The sequence below is a fragment of the Molossus molossus genome, unplaced genomic scaffold (assembly GCF_014108415.1).
Source record: "Molossus molossus isolate mMolMol1 unplaced genomic scaffold, mMolMol1.p scaffold_m16_p_8, whole genome shotgun sequence".
NCBI lineage: Eukaryota > Metazoa > Chordata > Mammalia > Chiroptera > Molossidae > Molossus > Molossus molossus.
Window position 1 is genome coordinate 82,265,931 of NW_023425402.1, and position 21,606 is coordinate 82,287,536.

Here is a 21,606-nt window from a genome sequence, read left to right on the forward strand (position 1 = left end):
GTTCCACCGGGTGCAACAGTCCCTGTCTAATGAGATGCTATCTATCTTTCCGTCCTGTGACTCACCTACAGAGGTATGTGTGTCAAAGCTCATCAGCTGACCTTCTGAACCACTTGGAAAGGTTCCCTCCTGAATATGACAACACCTCTGGCTGAGTTGTTCATAACTCATTAGCAAAGACCATCAGGAAACAAGGGCAGAGGAAAACAACACTCCCCTCTTTTATTATATCCATCTTTCCCTCATTATACCGAGACTCATAATCCTTCGGGTAGGGTGACATACAGTGCCCTGTCCCTAGAGCTCTTCCTTGGCTCTTACAGCACTTTGCCACTTGTGATTGCGATTGGTTTTAATTACAGCATGTCACCTCTTCACAACCCTAAGCTTTATTAAAACAAAGAAAATGTACGTACCTGCTGATCGTCACTATTCCCAGTTCCTAGCCCAGGGATCGGCAGTGTTACAGAGTGTTTAGGAGCCTGCAATCTGGAGCCAGGCGGTGTAGATGAAATTATTTGTACTTCAGTCTACTTACCGGAAAAATAGGTATTTTAATAAGAGTGTTTACGTCTTATGAATGATTAAGTTAATTTGCATGAACTGTTAGTGCTTGGCACAGAGCAAATAGCTGTTAATGTAGGTGCTCAATAAATATTTGATGGATTATAAATGCCATAGGAGGTCCGGCCACAGCGTTCTGCAGACATCATTTAATTAATCTAACCAGTCCAGTTGCCGTGAGAGCTTCTTGATTTTTTTCACTCATGTTTTTCATTTACTGCCCCTCAGGCTTTATTGTATTTGTGTCAAATCCACTAGCCTAAACATTAAAAAAGCAAAACAGTGTTACAGTTTTACAAACCATTATTGTTTGGCTCTGTGGGTTTCTAAAACTTCCTAGACAAAATGCTTCACTGCCTCCTCCGAGGTTTTACATTGCTGATGAAGTCCACTCATTCAACAGACAGGTAGTAATGCGGCGTGTGGCGAGTAAAGGCGGAGGCTGAATTAATGTGTGTGTGTGTGTGTGCGCGCGCGCACGTGTGTGCGTGTAGGTATATTTTGTGTATGTGAGCCTGTGTATATTTGTAGGTGTGTGTGTGTTGGGGATGGAGTTGGCAATGCTCAAAAGGAATAAGGTGAAGTTTCTGCTCCACGGAATCTTGAAATGTAATAAAGGAGATAACATGCACACAACTAACTCAGTCACAAGGCTCACTCCTCTGGGAGCCTGGAAGATCTGTGCCCTGCTCTGGGAAAGCACAATCTCTCTTTGTGGCTGTAATTTTTCCCAGGCCGGCCTCGGAGTAAGAGTGCAGACGCCTAGGGTTTCACCTTATCAGTGCGCGATGCCCCGCGTCTCTGCACGCTGAAATCAAGTGTTGCTATTAGCACAATGTGAAAAGAATTTTGTTCCCTGGAAGGAACAAAAGTGGTGCCACGAAGCTATAGAAAAAGGCAAGTCTCTCAGTAAAAAAAGACTTTTCTAAAAACGACCGCCTAAGGAATATTTAAAACCATGTAAACAAACAACCAAACCTTGGTAGCTGAGTAGAATCTAAGCCTTCGATATTCTCTCATCCTGGTTCTTTTGACCTTTAGTGAATCACTTCTTTGGGTTATTTATTTCCCTCCCCATTTTGTTGTAATACTGAGAATTCCCGGAGGGGAGACTTTAGAAGTCTGTCAGCAGCAGGGTTTATTCTGGCAGGAAAACTATTCTATAAAACCAAAAAAAAAAAAAAGAAATAAATTTCTTTCCTTTCCCTGTCCTTCAATATTTTCTTCCTCTGCATGTTGGCTAAATTCCTCCATGCTATTTCTTCACAAATGTCAGGGTAGGGTTGCTTCGCTCCCAGACAGCTCTCTTCATTATGATTATCAGTGTTAATGCCATGTCATTAATCCTCATGGGTGTACGAAGGCCTCACACCGAATGAATGGGGAAGGTCACCATGGAAACATTTGTCTCCATAGCTGACTCACTGCAACCCCCATAACTGCTGAACCACATCCTGTCTGCCATCTGAATTGCACCCGATGAAGCCACAAATTTGGCATCTCCTATTGGACCATTTTCTTTTTTAAAAGCTATTAAAAATCTATGCCAAGAAAATGTTCCTGAGACTCATGGTAATAATGCCATCTGAGATATGTTTAAGTGGGTAATGCTATGCAATTAGTTGTTAACACCTTTTCATAAACACACGGAGTAAACACTGCCCGTGGTTTTTCAGCTCCCAGTTACCACGTGGTCTTCTGGTCTCCGGAGATGCGCGCTGGCAAGGAGCACAGTGCCCGTGGCGAGACGCAGCAGAACACCTGCACTCGCGCCTTGCGGGGTGGAGCCTCCTCGGGGGTTGGTGTGATCCGTCAACCTGTAGCACACTGAGGTGGAGGGGAATAAAATGGTCTTCGGTGGATTTTTTTTCTTCTTCTCTGTTTAGGTATAAAAAGCACGCAAGATAACCCATGTAGAAAAATTACATTCGAGGACTGCAGATTTCTCACTTAGCCTTATCATGGAGAGGCAAAACATCAGCATTTCCTAGATGAGAAATTAGGTCTACGCGGAGAGATATCAAGCTTAAATAAAATCACCTGAGAACCACAGCGTGCATCTCCGCCACCTCAGCACCAGCTAAACAGGGCGCCCTGTCTGGGCTTGCTGTGTTGGGAGCGGGCGGTAATTACACGCAGCCAGGTGCAGCAGGAGCGGGGGGACGGGTTACAGCCGAAGCTGTGCAAGGTCACCGGAGCTTCCCGGGCAGGTAGGTCCTCACTTCCTGTTTATTCTTTGGATCCCAGGTGAAGTCTTTAACTAAAGTGATAATAAGACAGGGCGTGTTGAAACATGTGCCACGTTGCACATGTATTGGCTCACTGGATTGTATACATTATCCTGTGTGGTAGGTAGTATTCTTTACTTTATTTGACAGATGATGAATCTGAGGCATGGAGCTATTTCCCCGTGTTCACAGAGCTCTTAAGGGGCTGAGCTGGGACATACACCAAGGCAGTCTAGACTTCATTTCCTGAAACATTAAGCCAAATATTTGCCCCTTGTGCATCATATTTATTTATTCTCTCCTTTCTTCCTGTCTCCCCCTCTTTCTTACCTCCCTCTCTCTCTCCAGGTTTCCTCTCTCTCTCTCTGCCCCCCTCCCCTTGACAGGTCTTTCCTACTATTATGGCCTCATTGCCTCCCACCTGTGCCTGAGCACCTGCCCCCCCTCCCCCCCTTCTCCCTTCCTCCATCTCTGTCCCTGGAAGTGGACAATGGAGGGGCCCACCTGGGTGCACCTGCTGTCCCAGGACGAGGAGTTCGGTCTTCCCCAAACCAACTTTTACCTGTACAGCAAGAACAGTGGCCTTTGCCTTCAGATCCCTACTTCCCACGAGCCCCGTGGAGTCCCCATCCCATCCCCCTTTCTTTCACACAGGCGCCCAGTTCTCTCTTCGCCGTATCAAATTAGTTTTCCCCCCAATTTTTAAAAATATATTTTTATTGATTTGAGAGAGAGAGAGAGAGAGAGAAAGAGAGAGGAACATCGATGTGAGAAGAACATTGATCGGCTGCCTGCTGCAGGTACGCCAACTGGGGATCGAGCCCACAACCGAGGCATGCGTGCGGACCGGAAATCAAACCTGCGACCTTTCAGTGCACAGGTCACATTCAGCCAACCGAGACACACCAGCCAGGGCTTCCCTGTTTAATTGATTTTCTTGAAAAGGATGAGATATCTTCAACTCATATAGTGAATTTGATCTCTTTGCTTATGTTAAAGTGCTCCCCTTTTATGGACATTTGCTTCTCCTCTCTCTTTTTAACTCTGTGTTTGAATCTGTTAAGTTAGCCTACCTAACTTATTCTGCCAAAGGCACCTATTTTCCCAAGGTACATTTGTTAGGCCTCTTTCAATTGGAAGTGACAGAATTCCAATTCAAATGAGTTTAATAAATTAAAAGTGTATGGCCTCAAGTAAAAATGAGAGGGGTTCCTTAGGCATGCTGGATGTCTGTGGTCAAATAATAGCATCAGAAACCTCTCTCCTTCTCTTTGCTTCTCATATCTGTTTTCCTCATGTCGATCCTAGGCTGTTTTCTTTACATGCCTCATGCCTACGAGAACCCTTGCAGCTTACGGGTAATCTCCAAACCTTATTACCCTTGGAACTACGTATCTCAGAGAATAGGGTATGATCTTCACTTTTCCATGTTCTGATCAATCCTCAAGAAGACACTGTTTGACCTGGCTTGAAAAATATCCCTAAATGGTACCAACATCTCTATTTAGAGGCAAAGGATAATTATATCAATCAGAAATTGACTGGCTTTGGTCTCAGCCTGTTATAGGTTAAATTATGCTCCTCCAAATTTTATTTATTAAAATTTTAACCCCTAGTACCTCAGAATGTGACTGTATATCTTAAGATAGGTTCTTTAAGGAGGTAATTAAGTTAAATTAGCTAATCAGAGTGGCACTAATACAATATGACTGATGTCCTTATAAGAGCAGGAAATGTAGACACAGGCATACACAGAAGGGACACGTGAAGACACAGGGAGCAGAGAATTATCTGCAACCAACGGAAGGAGGCCTCAGAGGAAACTATCACTGCCAACACTTTGATCTCGAACGTTTAGCCGTTAGAACTGTGAGAGAATAAATTTCTATTGCTTAAACCACCCTGTCTTTGGTCCTTTGTCATGACAGCCCCAGCAAACTGACACATATTCCCACTCCTGCAGCATGATGAGATCGGTGTGGCCCTTTGATAGGCCACCCAACCACATGCTCCAGATAGGAGGCAGGAAGTCTTTGGGAAGAAAGGGGAGGTTTCATGACTTGAAGAAGGAGGAAGTGATGCTGGACACACTGAAATTGCTGATGTCCCCCCAGATGAGGAGTAACCAGTCTGCCTTGGTCAAAGGTCATGATTTCACAGAACCATTCTAAGAAGGGAATTTATTATTTATGATAGATTTCCCATCAGAATTGTTCAAAACATTCTGAACCTCAGCTCCAACCATCACAAGTTTGGAAAGGTGGGGGTGGCAGCAGAGCACAGTGTTTACGAGGCTCTTGGGTCAGTCAGGTCTGGATTTGGACCCCAAATCTGTCCATTTACTACTGAGATTACCTTGGGAAGCTATTGCAGTCTATGTTTCCTCATTTATAGAATGGGGGTAATGAAAGTACTGTTCTCCTACCGTTATTTTGAGGATTCTTTAAGTGAATTCATGTAAAATTCTTAACACATTGATACAGTAATAGAAATAGCACATACTGCCTACTGTTGTTCTTTAAAAAACTTTTTTGTCTTTATTGATTTTAGAGAGAAAGGAAGGATGAGGGAGAGAGAGAGAGAAACACTGATGAGCGAGAACATCTACTTGCCGCCTCCTGCATGCCCCCCGCTGGGGATTGGGCCCGCTACCTGGGCGTGTGTCCTGACGAAGAATCACTGGTGACCTCCTGGTGCCGGGGTCAACGCTCAGTCACTGAGCCACACCGGCAGGGCTTATTGTTCTTATTCTACCCACTATTACTATAATTCCTGTTATGCGTAGATTGTCCAACACATTCAAATAATCTATTGCATGTAAGTTATTCAGAGCTTTGAATTTTTGCTTAACTGTGATCTTTAGACCTTATCATTGATGTCTAAATACAGATGAAAGGTATAAAATATTTAAAATATGTCCTAAAGCATATTTCAAGAAGAGACTAGAAATTGGACTTGCCACATTCCGTACATCTTAGTGCTGAACATGTTGAATTCGAGATGCCTGTTGATAACAAAGTGAAGGCACCCAGTTTGCAGCCAGAGCTCTGACACTGAACCTAAGGACAGAGGTCAAGACACTAGATATTAACCAAAGAATCATATGTTTATGTCACAGACTGCAAACTAGCAAATGAGAGGAATGGATGTTCTTTATCCTCCTCAATGGATTTTGGAAAACAAATGGGCTACCATTTAATTAGTATCATACATAAAAAATGAGTTTTTCTTAACCAGTCAGGTGATCTGGACTTAGTGCTTAGCATTTTCATATGGCAAATATGAAAGGAAACTGAGGAGTAGCTGCTCCTTTGGGCCATAAATCCAACCCTTCACTTAGAATATGTATGTGCCAGTATTTCCCATTCATTTAGGCCGCTTCCCTGCTCTTTGGAGGCAAATGAGTTGAGACCTCGATGAAGCAAATTGTTAAGGACAGAGATGTAGGTGAGGTTGCTTTCTGGAAAAAAAGGACAAAAAGGGGACCAATTCCAATTATGAAAGTGGGAAGAAGAGTCATTCAAGGAGAATGAGGATTATTTAGTAAGAATACCCGAAGAGAGCATTTCATCCCACCCAAAATGGCAGAAAGTGTTCATTGGAGGGGGTGGCCAAATGATGTCATGTTCCCCCAAACCCCTGGTAGGCTGTTGTTTTGTTAATTAGAAAATCATTCATGGCATACAGTAACAAAAGTAGCTTCATTCTTGTGATTAGAAAGAAATCTGTAGTGGAGCGATGAAATAAGAAAGTGCTTCCTTTTTCCTTTTTCTTTTTTTAAATCTTTATTTAATGGAGTGAGAGCTACATGAGGTTTTCTGGGATGGTTTCTTTTTTTTTTTTGTAATTTTTTTTCTTTATTGATATTAGAGAGAGAGAGAGGAAGTTAGAGGGAGAGAGAGAGATAGAAACATCAATGAGAGAGAACATGGATTGGCCACCTCTTGCACGCCCCTCATTGGGGATCGAGCCCACAACCTGAGCATGTGCCATGACTGGGAATCGAACTGGTGACTTTTTGGTGCATGGGTCGACGCTCAACCACTGAGCCACATTGGCCAGGCGGTTGCATTTTTTTTTATACACTAGACAAGTATTTAATGGCCAACTATAGTTCAAGTAAGAGATGCTGCAAATAGAGCAAATAGACAGAAACAGCTGATGTAGCCCGATTCTACTCAGCTGAGACTGAGTATTTTTTTAAATTATTTTTTAAAATATGAAACACTTTATAAATTTGCATGTCATCTTTGCACAGGGCCCATGCTAATCTTGTATGTGTCATTCCAACTTTAGTATATGTGCTCTTGAAGCGAGCAGAACAAAATTTTAATCACCCTTGTATATGTGAATTTTAAGACTTGCTAGTCTGGACATAAATGTCCCAAACTTCCTGGAGCTCAGAAAGTTTAAAGTTAATTTTATTAATTGATTCTACCCATCCTCTAACATATATCTATTCCTATATTCTCTCTCCTCATTACCCAGTCTCCAAATGAGAAGTGTGGAGGTCGTTTTATATTTCTTCTTTTACCCATCAGTCTATTCCTTGATCTTCTTGTCACCTCCCATCCGGACACAAAGCCCTAATGATCCTTCTCTTAAGTAGGTCTGGAGTCTATCTCGTTTCTTACTCAAGTTTCTCTTTTTTATGACCCCCCCCCCCCCCCCGCACACACACACACTGAACTGGAAACTCTTCCAGGGTGGGGCTTGTGCTTTATGTTTTCCCCAATTTCATCTCCTAAAGGCATATAAAACATATTCAGTACGTTTTGTGGCAATACGGTGAATGATCTGGTCCCTGGTTTCCCAGTTGCACACGCTACTATCCCTACATCCTGCGCTCCGGTCACATTGTCCAACCTGCTCTTCCACCGGCACCCTGGGCGCTCCCATGCTTCCCTGTGTCCACACACTGTTCTCCCTGGAATGCTCTTTACCAGGCACTGCCCATCGGGAAAGTGGACGATGACTTAGTAGAAGTAATTCCCTTATACAATTTTTCTTTATTTCCCTACTAGTGTGCAGAACTTGCTGCAGAATACCAAATTTCTTTTCCTTTCGGGAACACAACAAAACATGTCTCAGCCTCGCTTGTCTGATGTGGCCATTCAGTGCGCGTGGAAACTATACATGTACTCTTATGCGTGGCCATGAATAACTCCAAGTTGTCATTTTCATACCATTTTCCACTTCAGGTGTCTGATTGGAGGAGCGATGTGCTGCAGTCACGTGCTGCCCAACCTGGGGACTGGGTTCTGCGAAAGGTGTCACAGGGTGAATTCGTTGTTGTGTGACATCACAGGGTGCCCTTACCCAACCCTAGATGGTGTAGCCTACCACTGCAATTGCAGAAGCTAGACTTGTGTTCAGCTGGCCGTGCAATCGGTTTGTTCCCACCAGCATCACCACAGCCCCCGAGTGGCTGCAGCGTAAGCACTGCCGGCTGGCTTTCCTTTTGCAGTGCAGGTTCCTGACTTGAGCGTGGATTGCTGGCATCCATTTCCCAGAGGCGGCTCAGGAGCGCTACCACCGGTAAATGGGTTTGTTGCCCGCCACAGGCCTAGACAAAGAGCCAGGCTGCCTCCCCCCATGGATGCTCCTTTTATTTTTTAGAGATCTTCGTTGATTTAGATACAATTTGACTGCTTGTTTTTTTCTTCCTGTGCTTAAAATCCCCACTCTTTTGTTTTAAATTCATCAATTAAGAGTGAGCTCCTGAAAGCCTATGTCCCTACTCTCAACCTCAATAAAAGCAAAACCTCGGGCCCACACACATGCGCATTCTTGACAGGACCCTTCTCTCTTTCCCTCCATCCATCTCTCTCTCCCTCCATCCATCCCCCCCCCCCCCCCCACGTCTCTCCATCTCTCTTGCTCTCTCTTCCCACAAGACTTAGTTATGTGCCCTTGGCTGGGCCTTGTATTCTCCGGGGCCTCTAAGAAATTCTTTTTTTCCCTCTTCAAAGCTTCCTAATGGTTATCGTGCGGAAGGGCATCTTGCAATCACAGTAAGGACCACCCCTTTCAGTCCAATAGGAACGTTGGTTGAGAAAGGGGTGGTGTCTGGGGAATGCACCTCCAGGCATTTCTAGACCAAGAGGGTCCAAAACAGTGAGGTGTGGCAACATGCCATGATGGCAGCTGTGGCATCACTGGGCAGCAGGGAATTTTCAGCTCCATCATAATCTTATGGGACCACACTGTACATGTGGATTGTTGTTGACTGAAGGTTGTCACTCAGCACGTGACTATATTGGAAAAGGGAACCAGGTCCCCAGTCATTGCTTAGAGGGGACTGCCCCACCGTCAGCTCCCTCATGGGGCCATTTAAGAGTGAGACATAAACCTTCACGGTGTTAAATCCAGACTCAGATTTTGGATTTTATCCATTATGGCCACTAGTGTCATCTTAACTGACACAACTCTCATTGCATCCTGTAGCCTCATTATGACTCCTAGTAGTTTGTAATGATTGACAGATATGTCTATCACTCCATCGGAGCATGCCTCTTCTGTGTTCCCAGGATCTGGCACAAAATGGGTGTTGTTTTACAGACACAGATTCTACATTTTATAGGAGAGCCACGATGTACTATCTTGGTTTTTTCTCTAATTATTTTTTGAGGAGGATAGTTCACGAAAAAAGAGTCTTTATAATTAGAAGTAATGAGAGTTGTTTTGTCCACGAAGCTCTCTCACTGGAAAACATAAGAGATGGAAGCAGTCGTATTTTTACCCAGCTGTTGCAAGCAGTCCCTCTATTGAGGGTCACGAGTGATATTGGACATATTTTCAAATTCAAATGTAGTTTTTAAACATGTAATTTTTTATTTGTATTTTCGTCAGTGGCAAATGCAGTGGTAGTTTGTGCGAATTAATGCTCACTGTGTGAGTGTTTTAGTGCTATTGACTAATAACAGTATGCGATTTGAAAGGTAATTCTGTCATGGCAAGCATCCCGGGGAAAAAATGAATGGCCTGACCATTATAAAATGTGCAGTCATTGTTAGAAATCAGACATTTATTTAGTAATAAATACAGTAGTCACTGGGCCTTTAAAAGTGAAGTTTTGAATAGGTGGTAAAAAGAGGTAGTTGCACACAGTTCTTTCATTACCTGTCTCTTTCCCCCCCCCAAATGATGAAGCCTGGACTAGAAGGAGAGTGGGCTGGGAAGGGAGCCCAAGGGTACTGGTGCTCAGCTGGGACTGGAGAATGGCAATCCCTTCAAATCTATCTCAAGCTTCTGTTAGTGTAAAACACTTCACACCCTGCTTTGTTACGAGAAGAACCAAGATCCAACTAGGACTACGTCCTTTAATCCTTATCTGTTACTAAACGAGGACAAAATAGAGTAAGTAACTAGTAGCTGTTACCTCAAAGGCACTGAGAGGGGATTAAAAGGGAATGGTGATGTCTGTCATCTAGGAAATTATATAAGAGGTGGGACACAGACTGGTATAGAAAAGATAGACCTTTAACTGTAGTCATCTTTCACAATGCATTGCAATCACCTGGGAAACGCTAAAAAAAAAATACTGATGTCCACCTCCTCCAAAATTCTGATGTAACTGGTCTAGGTACAGGGATTTAAGTGGTCTATTATGTAGCTAGGGCTGAAAACTACTGAAACGCACCCCTCAATTTTTTTGCATGGAGCTGCAAAGACCTTTGAGACAGATGTCATTCCATTCATGTATGCATTACTTCAGTACTTCAGGCATCCAGTTTAGTCATTCTTTTCATCCCATGCAATCAATTCAATATTCATTAAGCACCTACTTTGTATTTGTCACTGAATTAGGGGCAGAAGTGCTCTATTCAATCACCACTTGATAACTATGCAGATTTGTTCACTGTGTCTGGGCCTTCTGCCTCTCTGACTCTGTTCGAAAGAGAAGCAAGTTTTCTATCCTTTTCTCGCTCTTCTTTTCTTTCCCCTTGTTTGGTTTCAGCAAAGTGGAGCGAACAGAGGTTGGGGAAAAAAGACTAGGCGACTTTTACCGAGTACCTGCTCTGTAGTTAGCAAGGGTTAGCATTCCCCAGATGGAATCTCACGGACTGTTAAGGAGGCATTGTTAACTCCATTGTACAGATGAGGATACAGAGATTCAAAGTGTTTAAGTAACTTGTTCGAGGTCAAAAGCCACTTAGTTGCAAAGCTTGGATATAAACTGCAAAGTTCTTTCCCCGAAAACTTTCCGTTACAGTTTCCCTAAAACCAGAGGAGAATCAAATTCCGTCCCATTCAAACTGTTGTCTAAGCGTGTGTTTGGGGAGTATCTGGGAAGGTGGTTTCTTTGAAGTTGCTTCTTATATCTGAAAATTTATTTGAATTTTCATTTCATTGTTTGTAAGTTAATTAAAATATAAAAGTTGGTCCTGGCCAGTTTGGTTCAGCGGTTAGAGCGACGGCCTGCAGTCCAGAGAGACCCGGGTTCAGTTCCTGGTAGGGGCACATACCTTGGTTGCAGTTTGTCCCCAGCCCTGGTTGGTGGTACAGGTGGCAGCCACTCGATGTGTCCCTTTCACGTTGATGTTTCTTTCTCTCTCTCTCTTCCTTGCTCTCCCTCCCACTCTATCTGAACAAAAAATAAAAAGGTGTCCTCGGGTGAGGATAAAATATATATATATATAGATATATATATATATATCTATATATATATATATGGTATTTAATTTACTATTAGGAAAAATAACTTTATGCTTCTGCTTTAATGGATGCAACTGCCTTGAGTTTATCAAATTAAGAAAATTGTGCTCAAGGCAACCAACTCGACATTTAAGTCTCAGTGTCCAGATAATTTCTCTACTTTGCCTGGTAATCACTAAATTTCAAGAATTTGTACTAACCCAAATCTGGGGATACAAATTGCAATACTCTGTTTCACTGTGCTTCTGAGTCTCTGACAAGTCTTACTGAAAAGAGACCTCTGAAATGCTGTCTGTTAGCTCACTGGCCAGTCTCACTTAGTCATAGATGCTGATCTTTATTTTCCTCTAATGGTGTAATTTTCATGAGTCAAGAATCTCAAGTGACTCATATAGTCCCTATTATTAACTCTCTTCATCTAATTAAGACTTCATTCTCTGTGTAGTGATCATGTATGGATTTCAACCACTCTGTTTGCAGAACTTTGCACCCTTGTAATTATTTATTCAACTCTTGTAATTATCTGTTTAATTCGTGTAGTTTCTGTTGGTATAAGCGAATGTATCCCCCACACCGAATATTTTGCCTGGTACATGTTAGGCCTTTAGTATTTGCTGAATGATTGCAGTGTAGGACTTTCCCAAGTAATTTATCCCTAATCCCTAAAATACAATTTTTACTAGCCATGCTTCACTGACCTTGGAGAAAGTCTGAAGTAATTTTTAGTTGATTGTACTTTTTACTGTATTGTTCTATCCACTATTTATTTTTAAATGCAAAAACTCTGAAAAGCTTTTGAGAGATTTGTTCAAAACGTTCCTATAAAAATGATGATATCTTGTTATTGCCGAGAAATATATTAAAAATTCCATCCAGTATTTGAGGTTATTTTTATCTTTATGATAAAAAATTTAAAACGTAAATAAGCATCAAAGTTTATCAACACCTTTGGTATTAATAGCTTCTATGTACCATTAATTCACCAGTTTAGATTAGGAAAACATCTTTTGTTTGTTCCTCTATCAAGATCATCTCAAGGATATATCTGGGACATCTGTGGGAAACTGACTTAACGATATCAGGTTTGCTATGCATTTCTTTCATTTATGTTTTTACTGATTTCAGAACTATTTTCCTCTATTTACTTATTTATTTTCTGTGTTGATGTTAGGGAGAGAGAGGAAGGGAGAGGGAGAAAGAGATAGAAACATCAATGAGAGAGAACATCAACTGGCCGCCTCCTGCATGTCCCCTACTGGGGATCCAGCCCACAACCTGGGCATGTTCCCTGACTGGGAATTGAACTAGTGACCTCTTGGTGCACGGGACGACGCTCAACCACTGAGCCACAGCTGCAGGGCTTATTTTCCTTTTTTTTTTATCCTCACCCAAGGACATTTTTTCATTTTATTCAGATACAGTAGCGGGGAGAGAGAGGAAGAGAGAGAGAGAAAGAGAGAAATCGACGTGAAAGGGACACATCGAGTGGTTGCCTCCTGCACGACCCTGACCAGGACTGGGGCTGAATTGTAACCGAGGTTCGTACCCTTGGTGTGTGGGCCAACACTTGTAACTGCTGAGCCAAACCAGCCAGGGCTTATTTGCTTTACTTTTTTTAAGTAAATGGAAAAGAAAATAAGTTCCCTTACCTACTTATAATTATTAGAATTCTCACGTAATGGAAGAGCTCATAATACCAGGAACTAGAGTAGTGTCAAACTTGCCCTGTGCAAACCATATCTCTAATAACTAGATATATACAACCGCTATACTTCTGTTATGCTATGTATCAAATTATATCATTTTATCATATGTGTATGTAACATTGTTAGTGACATAACAATTTTATACAACCTTATGGTATCCTCACATTAACAGAGAAGATATTAGTTATCCTTTAAAAAAATACACTAAGCAACAGAAGACAGCAGAGAATATTAAGGTTAAGTCTCACCCAAGGTCACCTATGCCCATACAGAGTTGAAAGCCCATCACAGATCCACTCTTTTTCTGGTCTTATCCACTCTGATTTCAAAGTGCAGGCTCTTTCACTCTTCGCTACTTTAATTTCAGAGTTCTGGTAGAATGCAAGAAGCATAAAGAAGGGGACCATTACTTCCTCTGGCCTACACTTTAACTGTGAGAGTCTATGGAGGGTGGTACTTGAGAGCAGTGGCTGCCCGAAAATTCCTGCGGCATCTCTCCTGCTGCGTGTTGGTCCAGTTTCTTATTAGCACACTGGCAATCAGCTTCGCAAATAGCCACTCACGCAGGAAGGAACATGTGAGGCTGGATAACGCAGTACAGTGATACCTCGGTTCTCGAACGCCTTGACTTTCGACCAAATCGGTATTCGACCAGGAGATTCGAGAAACTTTTGTCTCGGAATCCGAACAAATATTTGGAACTCGAACTTCCGAGATGAGCCGAGTTGAGCCGAATGGCGTTCATTCGGCCCAGCGCGCCTTGCTTGCGTCCTCAGTGTGAGTGCAGAGAGAGTCACGCTTTGTGGAGAGAGTCACGCTTTACACTGAATTTAACCCTTAGACATACTGTACACTTTTATTTCTTGTTGAGACTTATGTTTTTCTACATATTATATACAAATTAGGCCAGTAAATAGGCATTTTCTGGGGCTTGGAACGAATTAATCCAGTTTCCATTATTTCCTATTGGTTTCATTGCTTCGGTTCTCGAACAATTTGGTTCTCGACCGTCCTCCTGGAACGAATTATGTTCGAGAACCGAGGTATCACTGTACTTGCCAATCTTGTATGTGGCTTAGTAACCTATATCTGCTAACTATACCACTTATTTTATTATTGTCATGTCCAAACCACCATTAATATTATTAATGGTGATCAAGCAAGGTAAGTCTCAAAATTCTTTGAGCAAAGAAATGATGCCGTTGTGGAGTAGCACCTGTTTGTTAGGCAGAATGTATAAGGGTAATTAATGATTTTAGGTGATCTAAAATAGCTATTCTTTGGAGCTGAAAAAGTAAACCACCACCAGAAATCTGCAAACAAACAAACAAGATGTGGTGTGGTAAGATGCAGCTGAAGAAGCACACTCGAGCCCTGGCCGGTTTGGCTCAGCGGTTGGAACGTCGGCCTGCGGACCAGAAAGTCCTGGGTTCGGTTCCCACTAGGGGCATGTACCAAAAAAAGAAAAGAAAAAGAAAGAAACAACCTCGACAGAAAGAAGAACGGTCATAAAATACAAATTGGGAGATCTTTTCAAGAGAAGTTTTGAGCTGATCCAACTGAGAATAAAGCAGAGCGGCGTGCCCCGGGTCAGGTTCTTCAGAGAGCATTGATTGTGTGTGCTTATGGTTTTCAGAGCCGGAGCCAGCTCCTGTGCCCTCGGCTCTCACAGCTTCTGGTGGATGGGAAGCTGCAGGAGTCAGGAGGCAGCGCTGGACTGGCCAGCAGGCAGCCAATTCCATCTAGAGAACTGCCTAGCCTGTTGCCTGGGACGGGAGTCTGAAGTTGGCTGAGATCAAGGTCCTGGGGAGGGACTAAGCAGGTGGTTTGATCTGAGAGACTTGAACTGGCACAGACTCAAGTAGGTCAGACAGGTGCAGCAGAGGCATGGCTCTGAGAGGTGACAGCTGGCCCCTTAAGGTCTCTTTGGCTTGGGGCCACTCCATTGTTCTAGACATTTTCTGTTCCCAAAATTCTCAAGCCTAAAAGGCTCGACATGTCGAGAAAAAGCCTTGTGGACTGAAGTATTATCATTTCCTTAGACGCCCAGGTAAAGCCTCTGTGTTCTGAATTGACACTGTGATCCGAATCATTCGCTGCTTCTGGAAAACCGGGAGTTTGTGCTCATAAAAGGGGGCTCATGCAGGAGGCAGCCAAGTGATGTTTCATTCTGACATCAATGTTTCTCTTTGTCCTTCTCCCTTCCTCTCTCTCTAAAAATTAATAAAAATTTCTCTAAACATGGGGGAATCCTAAAGCCAAAGATGTGTCTGTGCCTAAGCAGTAAAATCCTCACCTGAGAGGATCGCTCAAGTCTGCAGCTCTCCTTACTTGACTCTGTCGGTTCCCTTCCTTAAGAAACAATGTGGGGCAGACTGATAAGGTAGGGTCCCCAGAGCATCTCCACCCTCTCTTCCTTCAGCCTGACTGCGGGTTGACAGTTTATGTAATACTGACTCTGAATATGTGCAACTGACAGGTGTCAAGTTAATATTTATATAGAATTTGTTCTGTATGCAAAACCAGTCAGACTCGAATGTGAAAACAGTGGACGCCGGTTTTACAGCTCCCAAAACTTTAAACGCCCTCCCTGTATGACGGAGTCTTACCTGGTCATGGGAATGTTGTCGTCTGAGCCAGGACTGGGCCACGTGTAAGGCCCAGTAATTAAGTGTCTCCCACAAGATAACTTTATTATCCTGCAAGATAACCGTGAGACTTTCAAAACGAGTCTTTTTCTTTCCTGTCTACCTGTAGTCACAAACTCTCAAAGACAGGAGTCTTAACTAAATTTCCATTTTCTTCATGGCTTCTGTACAATCCCTCACAGCTAAAGCATCTGAAATAGGCCCAAAGGCTTCCTTTAAGGCCATTCACTGACTGAAATATCTCTTCTTTACATTTATAAAATGCACAATAAACTTATGATATCATTACTCCAAGAAATCACTCGAGCTGAAAATATATACAGAATCAGAAGACATATACATAAAAAATACATAAAAAAATTTTAGATATGTCGGAGAAAGGTCCCTGTCACTTTCAAGTGTTATGGAAAATAATTATTCTTATAACAGTTCTTAACAACAGTTGGATGGTCAGAGCCAATCTCTATATCTGGAGCCACAACGATGTTTGGGAAATAACGCTTTGGTCACTGGATAGCTACTGGACAATTTCTGATCAGGGAAGTAAATAAGACTTAGAGGAGTTAAGAAAGGGAATGTGATAAAATGAGAAAGGAAATCTGTCACTTCCCCTTCAGGCATTTTCATTAGCCTATATATTTTCCCTTCGACAGCTGGTAAGTTTAGAAGTATATATATTTAAGTGAATCTTTGAGTGATGCCTATTTCCCTAAATAAACTATAAAACCCACAAGGACAGGAGCACTATTGGTTTTCCTCTTGACTCTCCTATGTATTATGCATGATTACCCAGAGCCTATTCAAGAGACATTTTTATGAAAGTATAAATGAATGAGTGGAAGAATAAATGAGTCCAGTAGATAATCAGAGGTTTAGACAATGAAGGAAGTCCAAGGATACCACAGAGTCAGCAGAGTTGACCTTGAATAATAGACTAAAGGTTCAGCGCTCTGTGCTCTGATTCATAGCCTGTTGGGTACCAGCGGCCTGAATGCCCAGGTGTTGATCATGACCAGGAGCATTGTAAGACCTAGAAGGACTCTTTCTCTGATTGTGTTGATGTCAGCAAAGCTGTTATCTTACCCTGGATTTTGATTACACACTGTGTATACAGTAATTGTGTAACAGGCCAGGTGAGGAGTAAACAAAAGCTGTTTTCATTTCTTAAACTCCCTGTGCAATTCTTTAGCATACGAGATGATAAACAATTTTGGCAGACAGTCAAATGTTTTAAACAATTGCCAGGGTGGTCATGAATACATTATTATTGTAATTCCCCAAATTTCCTGGTAATGCTTAATTGTATGTTCAATAGGAACAAATCCAAGCTGACCTGTCTAACTAATTGGTTGTATAAGATTTAATATACATGATAAGGACATTAAGTACCATCTTAGCTCATAATAGCACGTTTATCTTCCTTAACTGGCTAAATTTTTACCAAAATGATTTGCAATATAATCTATTTGGGCTAGTTTGCCTTCACCAAATTTCTTTATGTACTGTCTACTAGAAGCAATTTGTCTTTCTTTCTTAATAGGCTTATAACTTTAAGTTTTAAAGCCAATTAAAGAGAAAAATCACCAAATGGACTAAGTCTAATTTACTTAATTAACTAGCTTTTGTTTTTATAGAATAAAAAAATAGAAAATTTTATATCTTATTTTGTCTTCAATGATGTTCATTGTAGTACTTGAGACTTCAGCGCCCCTGTTACATAATCTGCAGAATGGGGTTAGTCATTTAAAAGTTATCCTCTGAATATTATAGAGTTGATACATTATAAACTAGAAGTTTCTCTAAAGAATAGCAAACATGAAATGTTCAAAACAATTCTCTGTGTTGAAGAATTTGTTTACAACCTCTGATTTAATAAAACATTTTTTTTTTAAGTCTCAATGCTTTCAGAAAATATTTATTCAAATACCAGTCTCGATATTGAGAATATCGAGATGAAAAATGTAATCTTTGTTCTCAAGGATCTCACTTTCTAGTACAGAATATAGATTTTAAAAAACAAACAAACAAAAAAAATAAGCACTTCATTCCAGTATGATGAGCAATATAATTCACACAATATTTAAAGATGAGGGCAAAAAGTTAGAATCTTTTTCTTTTTCACTCTAGAAATAAGTTATTGTATTGTCAAAGAACATTGTCTAAAGGCTGTTACACTTGATAGTCTTCTTAAAGAAAAAGAAGATAAGATACCAGCCAGGAGGAAATGTGTGTGTGTGTGTTTATATGTGTGTGAGGACCTGTAGTTCGGGAATTTCAAGTAGAGAAAACAGCATGTACAAAAACATTAAGGCATTAAATAGCTCTTTATCACTTGTAGTCTATGTAGTATTAATGTTCAGTAATCACTGATGGGAAGCTACAGGGAATATACAGGAGCCAGGTCATTGAGGACCTTATAAAACATGCTGAACAAATGTTTCTTATTCTAAGAATAATGTGGAGCCACTGAAGAATTTTGCACAGTATAGTTTTTTTCTTTTTTTTTAAAGCACATGCTATCTTTTGATACATAAAAAACGATTACAGCCTCCTCTAAAAGATTTTGTGGTTGAAAATAAAAATTATTACCAAAAACAGAGAAATTAGATTCTCCGGTACGATCTTCAATTACTCTTTCATAAATAGGATATGTTTAACTCAAGAAATCTTTCCTCTTTCACCCTTCCCCTTCCCTAACAATGAGATGGGATTATGTAATTGCCTTCCAGTCACTCAGTCAAGAATTATAGCGTTAGGGTTGGTGTGAAAGGTAGACAGGTACATTTTAGAATACACTGGGGCGATCTGTTGGGAGGCTGTGGTGTTGCAGGTGAGAAGCGAGGAGTGACTGAGCTGAAGCAGCAGTGGTAGAACGTGAGAGGGTGGGTTGGTTTAAGAGAATAAAAGGAGGGTAGAGCCACAGGACTGGATGCACAGTGAAATGGGTTGTGGAACATACAGACTTGTTCAAGTTGACTGCTCGGTTTCTGGCTCAACCTAGTAGTTAGATGGTGACCCACATCAGTGTTTTGAAGGAGTAGGTATAAAATAGAGGTAGCAAGAAAGCAGTTCAGTTGGGGATCTATAGATTTAGAGATGAATGATGTGTAATAGACATATGGATATATGTGGGTTGTAGCTCAGAAGAGAGATCTGAGAGGCAAATATAGATCTGAAACTCGGTACTGAACAGATGGTAATGGAAATGAGAGTTTGGCTAAGACGCTCCAGGACAAAGAGTTAACTGGGATCGGGGGGTGCAAATGAAGAAACTTCAGGAAAAACCCATAATTACAGAGAAGAGGTGGAAGATGAAGCGTAGGAATAAAACCAAGGCGTAGCAGAAGCGTAGGAATAAAACCAAGGCGTAGCAGAATGCTAGAGAAAATGATTTCAAAGTGGAAGAAATGGTCACAGTGTCAAAAGTGACTGAGAGGTCGAGTAAGACAAGGACCTACGGGGCCATGCATTTGGGGAGTTAAACAGTCACTAGCGGCCAGATTGCCTCATTTGTGAACATTTAGGTGGCATTTTAAGGATTTTTGTTAAACAAAGTATTTCTCTCAGAAGGATAAAACCAAACCAAACCAAACAAAAACACTCGGATACTACACAAGTATTTTTGTTACTTATTTTTTAAATGTTACAAGAGCCTTTTATTATTTGCCTTTAAAAAAGTGGATGGGAGGGGTGATATCTGCTGCATTCACATCTTTATTAATTTTTGTGTATATTTTAAAAATAATCAAAACACAAAACTGGCCTGTCAGATTCTATTTCTTTATTTTTCATGATATTATCTATATTTCTTTTACTCATTTAATTAGTGTCTTAATTTCATTTTTTAGATTAGCATTAATGGTTCTAAATTGATAATACAGATATTACAAGGTGATTTTTTCTAGCTTTATTGAGATATAATTGGCATACAACGTTGTGTAAGTTTAAGGTATACTATGTAATGATATGATATATGTGGTGTGAAATGATCACCATAAGGGTGGTTTATACATCCATCATCTCACATAATTACTGTTGTTGGCTTTTAAAATTTTGTGGTAAGAACTTTTTTTTTAATCCTCACCCAAAAACATTTTTGCATTTATCTTCAGATACAGCAGGAGGGAGAGAGTGGGAGAGAGAGAGAGAGAGAAACATCAAAGTGAGAGAGACACATTGACTGGTTGCCACCCACACGACCCCAACCAGGGCTGGGGACAAATTGCAACGATATGTGTCCTTAGTGGGAACCGAACCCAGGACTCTCCGGTTCTAATCGCTGAGCCAAAGCAGCCAGGTCTGTGGTGAGAACTTTTACAAATGACTCCTTTAGCTACTTTCATGTGTATAATACAGTATTGTTAACTATAGCCTCCGTGCTGTTTGTTAGATCCTGAGACTTTATTCAGATTATAACTGGAAGTTTGTACCCTCTGACCATGTTTACCCACTCCCCCCCACCCCCACCCCCAGCTCCTGGCAACCACCAGCCTACTCTCTGTTTCTATGAATTTGGGCTTTTAAAAAATCATTCTACATGTAAGTGATATCATAGAATATTTATCTTTCTCTGTCTGACTTGTGTCACTTAATGTTTTCAAAGTCCGTCCACATTGTTGAAAATGATAGGATATCTTTCCTTTTTACGGCTAAATATTAAAGTTTATATATACCACAATTTATCTGTCCATCCAATACTTAGGTTGTTTCCATGGATTGGTTGTAAATAATGCTACATTGAACCTGGGGTATGGGTATCTCTTTCATAAACTGATTTTATTTCCTTCAGCTATTTACCCAGAAGTGGGATTGCTGGATCATGTGGCAGTTCTGTTTTGAATTTTTCATGGAACTTTTATCCTGTTTTCTAATGCACAAGTTTAAATTCCTTCCAACAGTGCATAAGGGCTTCCTTTTCTCCACAACCTTGCCAGCATTTGTTATCTGTTGTCTTTTTGATAATAGCCATTCTAACAGAGAAAAGATGATATATATAGTAAACTTTAACATCAACGTTGGATGCAGTTAAGACAGAATTTATTTATTTTTTTATATTGATTTTTGAGAGGGAGGAAAGAAGAGAGAAGGAGAGAGGGAGAGAGAAAGGAACATTGGTGTGAGAGAGAATTACCAGTTGGCTGCCTCCTTTATATGTGGGTTGAACCCGCAACTGACGTATGTGCCCTGACCAGGAATCAAACCCATGACCTGGTGCACAAGATGATGTTTCAACCAACTGAGTCACATGAGCCAGGGTGAATTTAATTTATTTTTAACCGCATAGAATCTCTCAGGAAGAGGGGCTTCCCAAGTTCATCAGTAAATGAAAAACATCAAGGAAAAACTTTTCCCAGAGCTGATTTTTTTCTAGCTGATTCAGGGTTTCTAGTTTAGTCCTTAAATAAGGGAAACACTGTCCATGGAGTCTGACTCTGGCAACAGTGAAGCCAGGAAAGGGGAGGGAAATGCAGAGACTTACCCACGTTAAAAGTGTTGTAAACAGCAGGCAATTTCTGCTTCAGAGAAAACTGATTGCAAATCTCAACACAGTCTTGGGCAATACAGCAAATCAGAGAAGGCACTGACCAGAACGCCAAAGATAAAATCTCACGAGAGGACAGGTGAAGAAATGGGAGCAGGAAAAACATTTTGGGCCGACGAATGGCTGGGATATTTCGAAGACGCTACCCACTCCCCGAAACAGGATCGTGTGGTTATGTCTCCTAGATGCAGCACAGCAACTGCGATGGAGACGGGTAGGAATTTGGAGAAGTTAAGTTGATTACTTATTTCATTTCAGGT

The 21,606-nt window shown here is 41.3% G+C and overlaps 1 non-coding gene across 1 annotated transcript; it reads right to left on the minus strand.

Moving 5' to 3' along the window:
* Window positions 1-7,005: 7,005 nt before the first annotated feature.
* Window positions 7,006-7,112, minus strand: LOC118622072. The gene has a single exon (XR_004957910.1). It is a non-coding gene; the product is annotated as a U6 spliceosomal RNA (small nuclear RNA).
* Between the last annotated feature and the right edge of the window lie 14,494 nt (window positions 7,113-21,606).